The following is a 17,549-nucleotide window of genomic DNA, read 5'->3' on the forward strand; positions in this document are numbered from 1 at the left end:
CTGGAGGGCTGGATGGGGAGAGGAGCATGTAGAGAAAATTGCGATTCAGATGCAAGTCCCATGGGATCTGCCCAGTTCCCAGAGTCATAAGGCTATGTCTACATTCAAATCACGACAGCAGCGCTGCTGTAGCACTTCAGTGCAGACACTCCCTATCCCACCAGGAGGGCCTGTCCTGCCAGCATGGGTAATCCATCTCCCCAGGAGACGGCAGCTAGGCTGCCAGAAGAATTCTTCCATCGACCTAGTGCTGGCTCCACCCGGGGTTAGGTCGGTGTAGTTCTCTCTCTCACACCTCAATAGACGGGCCTCTACCAATGTACGTTCATAGTGTTGACCAAGCCTGAGAGAGAGAGGTCCTTTGGAGAGGGGGATAAAAGGAATCTGCTCTGGGCGCCTGGGTCAACCTCTTGCAGGAAACAGACCAGACCAGACCAGATAGACAGAATGGTGGAGAACAACAAGCAGCCGGCGGCAAAATGACCCCTCCTCCTGTGTCAGAACAAGCCCACTTCCACACTGGTGTCCTTAATCCTGCAACGTTCCACCTGCCAGCTCTGACCCCTGCCTCCCCGAGACACACACCAAGCCACCCCAAAGCCGTTGGAGGACGCGGCTTGCTCTGAAGCTGGCACGGGATGTTGGTCAGGAGCAACAGGCTTTATACTCATTAAAGAGAAATCAATTAGGCTGCTAGAAATTCAGCCACCTGGTGCCTCTATTTTTTCTTCTCCTTCTCTTTTCCCTCAATGTGCCACTGCTGCCCCAGGGAAGTCATGAAAGAAACAATACATATTTTTCTCTCTCTCTATCTCTCTCCCTCAGATTAAAAAATGCTGTATGCAAAGAAATCAGCTCCGGCCATCCAATTACAGTACTGTACATAGTCTCTGAGGTTTGCAAACAGCTATCTTTCTATCCGTTTATCATCTCTATCTCCATCCCTGCCTCTCCATCTGCACAGATCACTGTCTGATCCACGTCTCGGCTCCTCCTGTTGGCTTTATCATTATAAAATGATAATCTGTAGTGAATAAGGGAGTCCTGAGCAAGGTGTAATAGGCTCCCAGGGGATGCAGAAATTACTCCTTTATGTGGGGACGCCCTTTCAGAGGCCCAGATGCACTAGTGTTTCACTTGCTAGACAAACGCATTATACCGTCTCTCGGCTCTCCAGAGCTACATAAACATGAACAAGTGAAGAGACGAGGGCCACCTATCTCCTGGCCTTTCAAGGAGGTTCCTGAAGTTTCTTGAGGAATATGATGGGGCAGGTGGGGGGAATCCACTCAGCTGAGCTTCAAGATGATACCAGGCAAATACTGTGGCTAGTCTGGGTAAATTCAAAGCTGGGTGTCTTCCCTGCTGGGCTGAAGCAGATTTAAATGAGGATGGTGCTGGGCCCCTGGCAGATAGCTCAGAACAGGAGGGAAGAGCAGTGAGCTGCATTCCCCCAGAGTAGCAGCACTGCAGTCAAAGAGGCACACCCCTGAGGATGAGTCTCCGGCCAGTGGCATAGCTATCTGTAAGCAAAGGTCAGACAGATCCTGCCCCAAAGAGCTGACAGTCCAGAAGGTGCACAGATAAGACAAGCCACATCAGGAATCTGGAAGGAAGGAGTTTTGTTTTGGTTTGTTATTATCTCACTTCCTTGTAGGCATGACAGCAGACATGTATCCTTAGCTCAGCAGCCTGGGCAGGTGTCCAAACCATAAAGAGTAGCCTGGAGAAGGGAGCTGTGGGGTGCCGCTGGCAAAGCAGAGAAGGTCACGCTGAGAAAGATTCAGGTTTGGTCAGAAGCACCCTCACTCCAGGGCTCACTTTAAACTCCTCCCTTTCAGTCTCTCTGAATGCAGAGTACGCTCTTCCTCCGACAGATCGTCCTGCACACGGCAGGAGGGGAGCCTGAGAGAACGGTTATGGCTCAAGACTAAATGCAGGATGGAATATTAATGCAGCATACGCTGACACACACTGGAAAGCTGAATGAAGTCTGGGATTAGGGAGGGTCATCAGTGTAACTGATTCACCTTCCGGGAACTGTTGTGTCAGGTACAGTAATCCGGAGGGGAGACACTGACCCACTTTTCACCACCAATCCCCCCAATAACCGGTGCTGCCAGAGAAACAGCGTGGCCACCCTTCCTGCAGAACAATGACACCTCCCCAGGGAGCCCCACTCAACCTCCTATCTGATGCACACGCACCCAGGCCATTGCCCAGTGGGCCTGGATATTACAAGGAGGAGTCTGTGATGCTGGCAGACCTGGTGCCAGCCATGCCAAGCTCCCCATGTCTCCACTGAACACTGACAAATACACAGTCTGGCTCACCTCTGTGTTAGCAGTGTTAAAACAGGCATTAGAATGATAAGAATGTGTTTCGTGTTTAGACTTTATTGAACACTTGTGAGCTGCTGTCTGCATTAATCTCACTTACAACATCTGTATCCCACACTGCACAGTAAGATTTGAACATCTGTATCATAAGCCTTTGCAACTGTGTAAATCACCAGACAGGAGAGAAACATTAACCAGCGTGAAGTGCTAGCCTCCAATGGGTCTCATTGTCCTGCCCGACCAAGAAGGCCCCTCAATGCCAGACGGACCAGAGTGGAACATTAAAAGGGACCAGAGTCTGTTGTTTACCTTTCCTCTTCCCCTTGCAAGTGAATTCCTCCATCAGCTGAGTTTGCAACTGGAAGCAGAAAGGGGGAAAGGGAAAAAAAGCCCCTAACAAGGAGGAACTGCATCTTTATGTGCTTGGACTCCGGGGGTGTAAGGGTTATTAGACATAAGCAACAGCTCTCCCAAGCTTAGCCTGGACTAGCCCTAAAGGAAAACAGAGCTTGCTTATTATAGAAGCTTTCAGTACCTTTTGAAGCTTAACATTGGAACTCATTCTCTATGTTTCCCTGCTTTAACCTCGTAAAGAACTCTCGTTTCCTTTTCTTGTATAACAAATCGTTCCATAGTTTATTATAGGATTGGCTGCAAGTGTTGTCTTTGGTGTGAGCTCTAAAGTGCAACCGACCTAGGGCAGGTGACTGGTCTTTGGGGCCTGGGAGCAACTTGAACATTGTTGTGATACTTGGTATAAGGGACCATCTCTCACAAAGGTAGGTGGCGTGACAGAGCAGAGGACCCGAGGGGACGGCCAGTGACTCCATATTTAGGCTGTTATGGTGCCTGGAAAGTTTACGCTTGATAATTTGTTGGTGAAATCTAAGTATAGAACTCCCAGGCAATCTGGGGTTGGTGCCCTGGCTCTTAGCAGTTTGCCCTGAGCTTGGTGCTTATGCTCTTGAGCAACAGCCTGACAGAGCTCAACTGGGACAGAATGTTCTGGAACAGCATGAAAGCTTCTTTCCTTTGCCGTGGAAAGCAGCAGCACTAAATAGTGTGGTATCCAGCTGGCCCAGATGAGCAGAAGTCTTCTTAGCCATTGGGACACCAAGACAGTACAGCTACTGCCATCGCAGAGCCTCCATGTTATCCCCAAATGAGACCCAGGCCGGCCACGGGCCAGGAGCCCACGGCCCATAGGCAGCAGGTGGCTAGGGCTAGAGGGGGCTCAGCCTCCCCCGTCTGTTTTCTGAGCCACCCTGCTGCCCACGTGGATGCCCAGTTCAGCAGGTAATGCCCATATCTGCCAGGGCCAGGGAGGGCATGGGGTGTAGCGGGGGGAGGGCCCCACCTGCATGCTGGATTCCTGGTGGGTAGAATCCCGGTAGGGGCCTGAGCTGCACTTCCCAGGAAGGTTTGGTGGGACAGGATGAAAGTCCCAGGGAAAGCAGGGAGATCCTCAGGTGATTGTGCAGGGGAAAGGAATCCCAGGGGAGGCAGGAGACTCCTTGCCCTCCCCCAGGGGCAGGGCCTCACCTGCACACAGACATACATGCCAAATGCCACTGTGGCGGGCGCCTCCAAATCTGAGTGGCAGGAGGCCAGAGCAGGGAGCAGGACCCAGGCCCACAGGCCAGGAGCGGACGATGTGGGGTGACAAATATTTTCACCAGCAGCCTATGCTGAGGCCCACACCTGACTTCCATAAAAATGGGGCACCCTCCTCTTCAAAATCGAAGGGCAGCCCAGCATGACTACAGTCCCCCTCGCATAGTGCGGCCTGGGATCGTGGTTCACGATAGCACACTGCGGGCTAGGACATGCCAACTACTTACTACAACGACTGGCATCCTATAAATGCTACAGACTAAATTCAATTAGGCATCCCTGCATTTCTGGGTTCCAGATAAGGACAGCCCTGGCCTGCCCTGCAGAACACCCCAAGCTGGATCTGGCTATGCCTGCAGCTTAGCCAGTGTTATACGTCAAGGGATGGTCAGCCAGGGATACTGCCTGAGAATCAAAATGTTCCGATGCCTCTTTGTACTAAGACATACTGCCTTGTGGAACAGCCCTAAGGATGCTAACACCTTCCACTGCTATAGCTGATGGGGGAGCTCCTGGATTTCAGCTCCTGAAATTGATCCCCCTGCAGCATCCGCACCTGTTTTGCAATGGCGCAACTTTAATAGACTAAAGGCAAGCTGTGCAAATGTGAGAATGTCATCACGCTGTTGGACCAGGCAAGTGTGTAACCAACAGCTGGACAGACGTGGTTGCTCTCCCCGGAGCCTGGCTTCCCTCCCTCCCCACACCCAGCGCTAGCACGATGCGTAATTCTTGCTGACATTTCCCTGGAGAACAGCCACGGCAGCTGCCTCAGTTTTATCAAAGCTCAGGTTCAATCATTCATTCAACAGCAAGAAATCCTGAAAGGAACAGCGTGTGCAATGCCCCAGATAATACAGCTCATTTCTGGGACCCACCAGAAAGCTTGGAAACCCACCCCGCTCTAGACATTAGCAAGGGACAAGGAGGTGGAAGTGAGCTGCCTTCCCGCCACATTTTAGGAATGAAAACCCTCTCCCCTCCGGTGCGGAGACAGCAGTTCTGACAAAGCAGCAGAAACCCTTGCGACAGACCCAGGGAGACGCAGCCTTCTTCATGCACAGGACAAGCAGACCAGGTGGTACATTGCCATGTGCAACCTACCTCCTAGTGCACGTGCACAAGTCAGTTTACACGTTGTTTGGTTAATGGTCCATACCAGCTCATTCACCTATCATTTCACTAGTGTCTTGTGCTAATGTAATGGACTTGTACCAGTGACACTTTGCTTGGCAGGATTGTTAATCGTCCCATGCTCATGTTGGAACAAAGGTACCGTCTTTAACACACCCTGATGGACGTCTGTTCACTCACACACTGTGATATTGTCACAAGGCTTTTAGCAACAACAACAAATATTGAAAAAAATGTAAAGGGGAACTGAAGGCACATGGGATGTGGAGACTTTCCAGTCTAGGTCACTGGTTTGCATGGACCCCAAGTGAAGCCAGTGCTACCCATTGTGGGGGCTATGTGTAATGAAGGAGTGTCATCAGTCTAGTTTTTAGCGCTATGTGACAAAACCCCCTTACTTCTCACTGGGAGCCTCTGCCAGGAGGCCAGAACTGATCCTATCTTGAGCTGATCCACCCAGTGCAAAGACAGTGCGTGGGCGTGGGAGAAGTTTGTACCTGTTCCATGGGTAACGAGGAGACTCCAGGGCTATTAATCCAGCACCACCCACTCCAGAAATCCATTCATCTTAAATAAAAACATAGGCTGTTGGGTTTGGGGAGCAAAAAGAAGGGCCACTACAAATCAAGGCCACCAGCCCTTCTCTGCCTGGTGAGAACAGGCTGGCGTCAGGAGCAGAGAGTGGAGGTTCCAGTGTCCTTGAAAGCGGTTTAAAATGAAGCTCTGTGGGAATGGCAGCCTTGTACTAGAACTGTCCTTAGAACAGAAAGTTGGATGGGGGACATGTGCTACAGAGAAAAGCAATACATCGCAATCAGACCCTAGCTGCAGGTTCCAGAACCTCCTTGCCTAGCTGCTTCTTGAGCAAATGCTGCCACCGTGTGGCCTCTGGCGAGCTCTCTGCAACCTTTTAGGAGAGCAAACAACTTGGACCCAGCTCTCCATCTCCCAGGAGGAAGAACTACGCAGGGAAGAAGCACTTCGTAGAGCTACAGCAAACCAGCCCCGGATCCCCCACCCTCACAGAGCCAAGAGCTGACTGAGCCCCATGTCCCCCTCGGCCGGGTGCACTTGCTGAATCTCAGCAGATAATGCAGAGCATGAAATGAAAGCACATCGTCTTCCTGTGCTTCAGCAATGTCAACCAGTTTGCAAGGGCTGCCAAACAGCCCACCGTAATTACTGACTCAGTGACTATACCGTGCCCACATTTCTCTGTACTCCGACCCATTAATCAGTTATTAAACACTGGCCCCAGGCAAGCCCCTTATCTCCAGTATAAACTCACTCGCCCAGCCCGTTCCCAAACAACAAGTGAGTGTTTGTCGTTACAACTCCAGGATGCAGACAGGGTATCCGATGAAGTGAGCTGTAGCTCACGAAAGCTTATGCTCAAATAAATTTGTTAGTCTCTAAGGTGCCACAAGTCCTCCTTTTCTTTTTGCGAATACAGACTAACCTGGCTGCTACTCCGAAACAGGGTATTAAGGTTTCTTTTAAAATTAAATAGATAAAACAGCAGTTATTAAAGATGTGACTTTGGCAACTTGCAATCTGCAGAGCAGTGAGCCGCATTCCTATTGAAGGGAGTTTGGAATCCAGCCAATTTTCCATAAATAAGGAGACCTAAGGATGAGCTCCCATTGATTAGCTGAAACTCGTTGCATGTAAATGTCTATATTGCATAATGATCTATAGCCCCATAATTCCTAGCATAGATTATTCCAAGGCAGACTATAGATCATTCCTGTGCGGGAAAGAGAGGCTCTGTTGGGTTTAAGAATAACAAATAAGCACTAAATTAATCAAGATTGTTTCAATTTACAGAATGATCACGAGCAATAAAAAACTGAACAGATCTAGGGCTTGAGTCTTCCCTGCCCTGCATCCTGTGGAGTGACTTACACCAGTGCAAAGTGGGTGTGAAGTGCTCCATCTACCCCTCCCCCCACATCAGAAGGGGAGCATCTTACCCTTCACTTGCCAGTGTTGCCAATTCTTGTAATTTTATCATGAGTCTCATGGTACGTGGTGTCTGTCTCAGATCCCCAGCCCCCCGAGTCACATGAGAATCTTCGCTTTCATTTTTTTATGTCAAGGAAGAGAATAAGTTCCATTGGGTCTAAAGCACAAGGTCCCGATCCTGCAAAGACTAATGCACCTGCTTAGCTTTACTACTGTGCATGGTCCCAAATGAAATCAGTGGAACTACTCCTGGTGGCAAAGTTAAATACACATGTAAGTCTTCGCAGCATTGGGGCATCAATGTGCCCTTATGAGTTACAAGTCTAAAAATGATGGGTTCATTACATTTACATTTCTATATGACTGGTTTTTTTTACAGTCATACTAAGGACACATTAATGACTTGCCCAGAGGGTACTGACTGCAATTTACCAGGATCACCAAACGGAGCTCCTACAGATAGTCATACAAGTTCTATTAAACTGAATGAAAATGCTGTCAGTGCTTAGGAAAACACTCACTGTTAGCTGTAATGCAATTCTTTTTCGAAGCTACCAGTAAAGTCTGCTTGCTGCCTCAGGCCCCAGTCCTGCAATGAGCTCCACGCAGTGGATTCCTGAGCTTCCAGTGTGGGGTCCAGCCACACACAATGCAGAACTGCGGCTTTACCTTCTCTGTCTGAATTACTTGTGAGGTGCAACTACTGCCTACCAGTTATACCCATGCAAACCAACAACAACATGACATGGTGTCACAAACATTACACTGACCACCTTACCCTTCAGGTGGAAAACCCATACCTTACACCATGACACTTTATGCTACTCATACTGTATTCAAAGTAGTTGCTGTCTAGATATTTTGATCTCCTTGCCAGATGGTAAATTACATACAACTATTTACAGGAAAGAAACAACGCAACAGACACGAACAATCTGTTCTATGCCACTCGTTTTCATACTAATACAATTAAGAGGGGTTTCACCTTATGAGATGGAGAATCCGCAGTATTTGAGGGATGAAGCTGTTTTTTAATCAGGATGGACGAGTCCGCCTCCATGTTCCTGGAAAGTGACGTGGGGAAAAGAATGATGGGGTGGTTAATTTTGTTTTGTTTTTTCAAATAGAAATTTTATTAAGAACTGAAATCAGCAGCATCAGCTCTTCTCTGCTCAGTGCAGAGGGGGAACCATAGAAATTAGAAAAAAGAAAAGGAGGACTTGTGGCACCTTAGAGACTAACCAATTTATTAGAGCATAAGCTTTCGTGAGCTACAGCTCACTTCCTCAGATGCATATCGTGGAAACTGCAGCAGGCTTTATATATACACAGAGAATATGAAACAATACCTGTTCCCACCCCACTGTCCTGCTGGTAATAGCTTATCTAAAGTGATTTCCAGCACAAATCCAGGTTTTCTCACCCTCCACCCCCCCACACAAATTCACTCTCCTGCTGGTGATAGCCCATCCAAAGTGACAACTCTTTACACAATGTGCATGACAATCAAGCTGGGCTATTTCCTGCACAAATCCAGGTTCTCACATCCCCCCCACCCCCATACACACACAAACTCACTCTCCTGCTGGTAATAGCTCATCCAAACTGACCACTCTTCAAGTTAAAATCCAAGTTAAACCAGAACATCTGGGGAGGGGGGTAGGAAAAAACAAGAGGAAACAGGCTACCTTGCATAATGACTTAGCCACTCCAAGTCTCTATTTAAGCCTAAATTAATAGTATCCAATTTGCAAATGAATTCCAATTCAGCAGTTTCTCGCTGGAGTCTGGATTTGAAGTTTTTTTGTTTTAAGATAGCGACCTTCATGTCTGTGATCGCGTGACCAGAGAGATTGAAGTGTTCTCCGACTGGTTTATGAATGTTATAATTCTTGACATCTGATTTGTGTCCATTTATTCTTTTACGTAGAGACTGTCCAGTTTGACCAATGTACATGGCAGAGGGGCATTGCTGGCACATGATGGCATATATCACATTGGTGGATGTGCAGGTGAACGAGCCTCTGATAGTGTGGCTGATGTTATTAGGCCCTGTGATGGTGTCCCCTGAATAGATATGTGGGCACAGTTGGCAACGGGCTTTGTTGCAAGGATAAGTTCCTGGGTTAGTGGTTCTGTTGTGTGGTATGTGGTTGTTGGTGAGTATTTGCTTCAGGTTGCGGGGCTGTCTGTAGGCAAGGACTGGCCTGTCTCCCAAGATTTGTGAGAGTGTTGGGTCATCCTTTAGGATAGGTTGTAGATCCTTAATAATGCGTTGGAGGGGTTTTAGTTGGGGGCTGAAGGTGACGGCTAGTGGCGTTCTATTATTTTCTTTGTTAGGCCTGTCCTGTAGTAGGTAACTTCTGGGAACTCTTCTGGCTCTATCAATCTGTTTCTTTACTTCTGCAGGTGGGTATTGTAGTTGTAAGAAAGCTTGACAGAGATCTTGTAGGTGTTTGTCTCTGTCTGAGGGGTTGGAGCAAATGCGGGATAGCCGACAGTTCATTAGCACCTTCCCTCCGAATACTTTGTTGCCTCTAACCTAGGCCGTGAGCAGCCTTTACTCATACTGAAGCTGGAGCTGGAGACATTCTGAACTTGCAGACTACTAACATCGCTGGCAATGCAATGCAAGGTCAGAGGGCCCTTGAATCCAAAACTAGCAACTCAACCAGCTAATTCAAGGGAAAATCCTCATTAGCTGCCTGCACTTATTACTTTTTCCCTCTCCCAGACTGACCATTACGCAACCCTTCCAGTGGAGATGCTGAAGTGGGGTCCCTTCTTCCCTTCTGTAGCAGATGTCTGGCTGGAAGTTAAAGGCAGTTGGGTATCCACAAAACTTTAATCTTGCTTCTTTGTCTATTGAGGAGTAAGGCAGGTCAGGCCCGGATGCCATTTTCTCTGGGCTGTCCCTCAATTCAGCAGTAAATAAAATATTCATGAAAGTGCATTCTTCCTAAAGCCGTCTTGTAGCCAGTGTGCGCTATTAAAGAGAAGAGTGCGTGCTACTCACAAGTGAAATGGCCCCTTGCCAAGATGTCTATTTCTTGCCCTAATGGATGACACCTATAAGTAAAACACACTTATTGTCTAAGGGAAGAGCTACGCTCTCCGGAATATTGAACATTCCCATAGCCCTCTTCAAAAAACTCTCAAGAGAGATAACCCAGTTTTCCAGTCCAACATTATCACTCTCAGTAAAGCAGGCTCCCACAGAGAAGGATGAACCTGAGAGCAACCACTCTAATACCCAGGCTATACCGCTATTTAATACATGAGGCTGGACTGAACCTCGTATCCAGCACGAGATCCAAGGCTGCTCCCTGTCTGATCCCTCAGGCTGAGTACAGGCCCAGTTTACAGCCTACATTTCTCCTGGCTATTTCATAACATTTTGAAGAAACATATGACACATTGATGCCAAATCATTAGAATGTGCTTTGTGTGATGAGATTTTGAAATCTCATGACACTCTCTCTGAACCCCAGGGATGGTTCATGAGAAGATGCTGGCCCCTATCCTCCATAAAGACATTTATTCATCCCATCTGCCCCTGAAAAGTCAAAGGTCCAGTGTGTGACTCTGTACATTGGGAGAAGAGGTATCGGTCTCACAGAAGAGGAAGGGTAGGGAGAAAGGCAAATCCGAACTGGGGCATCTATCGGCAGAAGTTCAGGGAAGGGAGGATGGAAGTTGCCTTTTAAACAGGACTGGGGAGGAGAATAGACTGCAACATTCCCCAGCCAGGACCTCAATAAAGGAGGAAACATCCAGATTACAGAGGGTAGGGACCAGAGGAGATATAAGTTCCTGTTCCGCAGAACTCTGGATCAGCAGCAAGAAAACCACGTAGCAGATAATTACAAACACAGTCTGTTCGTAGACTTCCTCGTAGGCCACAGCAACTGGCTTTGACAGAGTTTAAGGCCAGGGAGGCCCATTACAGCAGGGGTTCTCAAACTGGGAGTTGGACCCCTCAGGTGATCGTAAGGTTATTACATGGGGGGTTGCAAGCTGTCAGCCTCCACCCCAAACCTCGCTTTGCCCCCAGCATTTATAATGTGTTAAATATAAAAAAAAGTGTTTTTAATTTATAAGTGGGGTTGCACTCAGAGGCTTGCTGTGTGAAGAGAGTCACCAGTTCAAAAGTTTGAAAACCACTGCATTACAGTCATCTAGTCTGACCACCGGCATAACACAGGCCAAAGAAGCCCATTGTGTAGCTCATACCCTGCCCCAAGAGGTAGTCTATTCCTTATATACATCGATCCTATCTGATGTAACTGTGGATGTTCTTATTCATGCAAATGTCTGATCCCCATCTGCATCCTTAGTACATTCAGTGTCGCTGATGACCCCTCACTTCTGAGACTCCAGAGAAAGACCAAGAAACATCTGACAGTTTTAAAAGCTTGTTAACCTGTCACGTTGCACGGACCCTGCAGCAGGGGAAGGCGAGAAGCACACCTCTGAGGTACGGGGGGAATGCAACCCCAGCAGGCTCCAGTTGGGTGGGAGGCGAGCGCCTTCCCCTGGGGGCTGAAGGGGGGTAGGAGAGTGCCGTGGACTGTGGGAGTGAGGAGCGTACGGTTGCTATCTATCCAGGTTTGCTCAGGATCATCCCTTTTCTGAAGTTGCTCTCCTGGGAAATCTGTCGGGATGCTCACTACACACTCCCAGCAGGCCAATTTTATGGGCTCAGCATCATCTCGCATGTCCCTTTTTCGGTACCTCAGAGATGGCACCCAGCAGTGGGGGGAAGCCTGTCCATCAACGGATGGATGTCTCATGAGGTACAGGGAAAGAGGGGGGTATCCTGGGGAGGTCTGTTCCTGTGGGGGGATTCCGAAGAGAAGGGAAAATATCCCAGGGTTGGGGTCCGTTCCAGGGGGGATCCCTGCGGGGAACGGAGATATCCACCAGGGGTGGTGGGGGCCTGAAGGGAAGGGGAAATATCCCAGGGGCATTCCAAGGGAGAGTATCCTGGGGGGTGGGGCCAATTTTTGGGGGGCCCCTGAGAGGAAGGGGGTGTCAGGGGGTGCCCCAGGGGATGGGGCCTGTTCCAGGGTGGGGGACCCCTGAGGGGAAGGGGTGTCTGGGGGGTGGGTCTGTTTCCAGGGGGGTCCCTGAGGGGAGAGGGTGTCAGAGGGTCTGTGGGGGGTCCCTGAGGGGAAGGGGGTGTCAGGGGGTACCCCAGGGGGTGGGATCTGTTCCTGGGGACCCCTGAGGGAAGGGTGTCAGGGGTGCCCCAGGGGATGGTGTTGTTCCCAGGGGGTCCCTGAGGGGAGGGGGGGTCTGTGGGGGGGTCCTGGAGGGGAAGGGGTGTCGGGGGGGTCTGTGGGGGGGTCCCTGAGGGGAAGGGGTGCCCTAAGGGGTAGGGAGGTCCCTGAGGAGAGGGGGTATTGGGGGAGTCTGTTCCTGGGGGGGGTCCCTGAGGAGAAGGGGGTCGGGGGGGTGCCCTGGGGTGGGGTCTGATCCTGGGGGGTCCCTGAGGGGAGGAGGGACCCCGGGGGGTGGGGTCTGTTCCCGGGGGGGTCTCTGAGGGGAAGGGGTGTCGGGAGGGTCTGTGGGGGGTCCCTGAGGGGAGGGGGGCCCCAGGGGGCGGGGTCTGTTCCCGGGGGGGGTCTCTGAGGGGAAGGGGTGTCGGGGGGGTCTGTGGGGGGTCCCTGAGAGGGGGGCCCCAGGGGAGCAGGGTCTGTTCCCGGGGGGGTCCCTGTTGGGAGGAGGGACCCCGGGGGGCGGGGTCTGTTCCCGAGGGGGGTCCCTGAGGGGAGGAGGGACCCCGGGGGGCGGGGTCTGTTCCCGAGGGGGTCCCTGAGGGGAGGAGGGACCCCGGGGGGCGGGGTCTGTTCCCGAGGGGGTCTCTGAGGGGAAGGGGTGTCGGGAGGGGTCTGTGGGGGGTCCCTGAGGAGAGGGGGGCCCCAGGGGGCGGGTTCTGTTCCCTGGGGGGGTCCCTGAGGGGAGGAGGGACCCCGGGGGGCGGGGTCTGTTCCCGGGAGGGGTCCCTGAGGGGCGGAGGGGACCCCGGGGGGCGGGGTCTGTTCCCGGGGGGGTCCCTGAGGGGAGGGGGGGACCCCGGGGGGCGGGGTCCTGTTTCCGGGGCGGGGTCCCTGAGGGGAGGAGGGACCCCGGGGGGCAGGGTCTGTTCCCGGGGGGGGTCCCTGAGGGGAGGGGGGGACCCCCGGGGGGCGGGGTCTGTTTCCGGGGCGGGTCCCTGAGGGGAGGGGGGGACCCCGGGGGGCGGGGTCTGTTTCCGGGGCGGGTCCCTGAGGGGAGGAGGGACCCCGGGGGGCGGGGTCTGTTCCGGGGGGGGGGTCTCTGAGGGGAAGGGGTGTCGGGGGGGTCTGTGGGGGGTCCCCTGAGGGGAGGAGGGACCCCGGGCGGGGTCTGTTCCCGGAGGGGTCCCTGAGGGGAGGGGGGACCCCGGGGGGCGGGGGTCTGTTCCCGGGGCGGGTCCCTGAGCGGAGGAGGGACCCCGGGGGGCGGGGTCTGTTCCCGGGGGGGTCCCTGAGGGGAGGAGGGACCCCGGGGGGCAGGGTCCGTTCCCGGGGGGGTCCCTGAGGGGAGGGGGGACCCTGGGGGGCAGGGTCTGTTCCCGGGGCGGGTCCCTGAGGGGAGGAGGGACCCCGGGGGGCGGGGTCTGTTCCCGTGAGGGGTCCCTGAGGGGAGGGGGGACCCCGGGGGGCGGGGTCTGTTCCCGGGGCGGGTCCCCTGAGTGGAGGGGGGACCCCCGGGGGGCGGGTCTGTTCCTGGGGCGGGTCCCTGAGGGGGAGGGGGGACCCCGGGGGGCGGGGTCTGTTCCCGGGGCGGGTCCCTGAGGGGAGGGGCGACCCCGGGGGGGCGGGTCTGTTCCCGGGGCGGGTCCCTGAGGGAGGGGGGACCCCGGGGGGTGGGGTCTGTTCCCTGGGGCGGGGTCCCTGAGGGGGAGGGGGGACCCCGGGGGGGTGGGGGTCTGTTCCCGGGGCGGGTCCCTGAGGGGAGGGAGGCCCCCGGGGGGGGCGGGGTCTGTTCCCGGGGGGGTCCCTGAGGGGAGGAGGGACCCCGGGGGCCGGGGTCTGTTCCCGGGAGGGGGTCCCTGAGGGGAGGGGGGGACCCCGGGGGGCGGGGTCTGTTCCCGGGGGGGTCCCTGAGGGGAGGAGGGACCCCCGGGGGGCGGGGGTCTGTTCCCGGAGGGGTCCCTGAGGGGAGGGGGGACCCCAGGGGGCGGGGTCTGTTCCCGGGGGCGGGTCCCTGAGGGGAGGGGGGACCCCGGGGGGCGGGGTCTGTTCCCGGGGCGGGTCCCTGTGGGGAGGGGGGACCCCGGGGGGCGGGGTCTGTTCCCGAGGGGGTCTCTGAGGGGAAGGGGTATCGGGAGGGGTCTGTGGGGGGTCCCTGAGGAGAGGGAGGCCCCCGGGGGGCGGGGTCTGTTCCCGGGGGGGTCCCTGAGGGGAGGAGGGACCCCGGGGGGCGGGGTCGTGTTCCCGGGAGGGGTCCCTGAGGGGAGGGGGGACCCCCGGGGGGCGGGGGTCTGTTCCCGGGAGGGGTCCCTGAGGGGAGGAGGGACCCCGGGGGGCGGGGGTCTGTTTCCGGGGCGGGTCCCTGAGGGGAGGAGGGACCCTGGGGGGGCGGGGTCTGTTCCCGGGAGGGGTCCCTGAGTGGAGGGGGGACCCCGGGGGGCGGGGTCTGTTCCCGGGGCGGGTCCCTGAGGGGAGGGGGGACCCCGGGGGGCGGGGGTCTGTTCCCGGGGCGGGTCCCTGAGGGGAGGGGGGACCCCCGGGGGGCGGGGTCTGTTCCCGGGGCGGGTCCCTGAGGGGAGGGGGGACCCCGGGGGGCGGGGTCTGTTCCCGGGGCGGGTCCCTGAGGGGAGGGGGGGACCCCGGGGGGCGGGGTCTGTTCCCGGGGCGGGTCCCTGAGGGGAGGGGGGACCCCGGGGGGCGGGGTCTGTTCCGGGGGCGGGTCCCTGAGGGGAGGAGGGACCCCGGGGGGCGGGGTCTGTTCCGGGGGCGGGTCCCTGAGGGGAGGGAGGCGGGGCGGGGTCCCTGCGGGGCAGATCACCTGGTGCACGCGGGGTCACGTGCTTTGCCGCGGCGCCCGCCCCTCGCCCCGTCGCGCTGTGACGCCATCGGCCCGCGCCAGGCTCCGCGGCGCTGAGGAGAGCGGGGTCTCCGGCGGGGGGAGGGGAAGGCGGAGCAGGCGGCGCCCCGCAGCCACTCGGCTCCCGCGTCCCAGGACGGCAGCGGCGCAGCGGTGAGAGGCCGGGCGGGGGGCGGGGGCGAGATGCGGGCGGGGATGGCGCGCGCGCGCGGGGCGGGTGGGGGGAGAGAAGCGGGAAGCGCCTCGAGGCAGCGCGTGCGCAGTGAGGCTGCACGGGGGGGGCGCATGCGCGGTGTGGCCGGCGAGGGGCCATATCTAGGGAGGGGGCTCGTGTCGTCCCCGCACCCCCCCGGGCTTTGCAGCACGCGCCGGGGGGGGGGCCTCGTCCGGTCCCCCCCGCCCCACCCCCAACCGCCCAGCGCCGCCGAAACCCGCTTCCAAGGAGGGGCGCGAAGCCAGCGGCCGGACCCGGCGGTTCCCTTCTCCCGCCGGGCCTCCCGTCCTGCCCTTCGGGGGCCTCTGCCTGCCCCGCCCCGGGGTCCCGTTGCTGCGGAGAGATGGGTGGGGCGGGGGAGTGGGTGGCCAAGTGCTCCCTGCTGAACGCTCCCAGGGAATCGCCTGGTGCCGCTAAATCTCCTCCCTCTGCTGGGGTGGGCAGCTTAAAATGAGCTTGGCGCGTCCCAGTCAGCGGCTGTCACCGAACCGGCCAGGCAGACCGCAGTGTTCAGCGGCCACGCTTCGCTCCTGACTTGCAGGGGGAGAAGAGGCCTGTCCGCCGCCAGAATGAGGGGTCGGGCGGTCCCCTTGCACACAGCCTAAGAGGGTGCTCTTCGGAGAGACTTAGAGGGAGGAAGTGACACTTGTTGTCTCAAAGGTCCCCAGCATCTTGAAAGGACGAATGGAAGACTAGGGATTATTTTCCGTTGGGGTGTACAAGTGAGCTTAGCAGGCACGGGCATTAGTGGATCTTTTGCTTGGTTGGGATAGAAAGGAAGGCCTGGAGTTTAAAGCCCTGGGGAGAGTTTGATTTCTGAGATGGGAGCAGAGGATGTCCATCTTCCTGAATGTACAGATCTGTTTTGATTTGTTCGGAGTTATTTTTGGTTTCTTGAATGTAACAGACCTATAACTTATGAATGCTAACAGGGTATGGGGAACCCAAACAGAGTTTTGGGGCAGAAGTATTGAACACCTATAGCTCTCACTGGACTTTGACTGCTGATGTTGGATGCTCAGCATCTCTGGTTGTCATGGAGATCCAGGGCCTGATTTTCAGTGTTACAAAGGTCAGGTAAACTTATATACCCAATTTTACAAAGTTTTGTTTCATAATAGCCATACAAGATGCTCCAAGGAGTGCATTCCTCGGTGAGCGGTAACCACCTGGAAACGTGCTGTCTAGCCTGTCTTATTCTTAGGGTATTTATCCAAGTAACGGAAACTCATAGCGCCAACATGGTTATTTTGATCTGAAAAGAATGGGAGATACTGTCACTTTCTACTTGATGTGGAAGCTTTCAGGAAGCAAGCACAGTGTTTGGCTGGGAAACCAGGACCTCTCTCTTCATCCGATGAAGTGAGCTGTAGCTCACGAAAGCTTATGCTCAAATAAATTGGTTAGTCTCTAAGGTGCCACAAGTACCCCTTTTCTTTTTGCGAATACAGACTAACACGGCTGTTACTCTGAAACATTTCCTCAAGTGGACCTTTTGGAGACACAGATTAGCTAAATGTTACCTGTTGCAATGGAATATGGTCCTTTTAAAGTTCAGATTGTGTTTTTTTTGTTTTAAACTACAAAATGAACAGATGGTGGCAGTATAGGACTGATTATATGGCATGTGCTTTTAAAAGGGCTAAAATGTTTTTCCTATCTAGATAGTGTTGTGGCCTCCATCACTGTCATGTTTGTGAGGCACTCAGGAACTGAAGAATTCTCCTCACAACACCTTTGTGAGCCAGCAAAGCATTATTATCCTCAGTAATGATGGCTGGTCTGAAAAACAGATGAGTTCTTTGGTGAGTTCGTTCGCTTCAGTAGCAAATGTGCATGAAGACCGTTTCTAATTAGAGGAACACATCTGTTCGTAGTGAAATAATCAGATATTGACTCCTTTTGAGGATGAATAGGTATATGTTGATTGAGGCCTAGATCAGCAGTTATTTCCAAGGCTAGTAAATGTTGGTGACCACAAATAGAAGTTGTGTGTAGTAATATACACTGCACATAATTTGTTACTCATGTAACTTGATCATTCTTGAAATTACTGGATACGTAGAACAAAACACAATGGGCTTCCTAAAATACATAGCTGAGAGCTGGTGCTCGGCATGTCAGAGAACAGGGAAACTGCTGCACTGACCCAGGGGTGGTGGTGGACTGGGGAAGACCAGCTGTGTCTTGAGAGTTTGTCCATCTCT

At 54.4% G+C, this 17,549-nt stretch overlaps 1 protein-coding gene and 1 long non-coding RNA gene across 4 annotated transcripts in view; one reads left to right on the top strand and one right to left on the bottom strand.

Annotated features, from left to right (window-relative positions):
* The window catches only part of LOC140902638 (uncharacterized), a 70,474-nt gene extending 55,198 nt beyond the window's left edge, over positions 1 to 15,276 (bottom strand). The window contains exons 1-2 of the long non-coding RNA XR_012156099.2: positions 15,090 to 15,276; positions 8,038 to 8,116 (exon numbers count right to left, since the gene is read on the bottom strand). This is a non-coding gene — a long non-coding RNA (uncharacterized LOC140902638). The remainder of the gene's footprint in view (positions 1 to 8,037; positions 8,117 to 15,089) is intronic.
* ADAR (adenosine deaminase RNA specific) overlaps positions 15,128 to 17,549 on the top strand; it is a 32,230-nt gene continuing 29,808 nt past the window's right edge. The window contains exon 1 of one of the 3 annotated variants that reach the window (XM_073322873.2): positions 15,128 to 15,281. The gene's annotated coding sequence lies outside the window, so the exon portion shown is untranslated. The remainder of the gene's footprint in view (positions 15,282 to 17,549) is intronic. The other 2 variants (XM_073322876.2, XM_073322878.2) reach the window with 2 other exon arrangements.

This window comes from Lepidochelys kempii, chromosome 24 (genome assembly GCF_965140285.1).
Source record: "Lepidochelys kempii isolate rLepKem1 chromosome 24, rLepKem1.hap1, whole genome shotgun sequence".
Taxonomy (NCBI): domain Eukaryota; kingdom Metazoa; phylum Chordata; order Testudines; family Cheloniidae; genus Lepidochelys; species Lepidochelys kempii.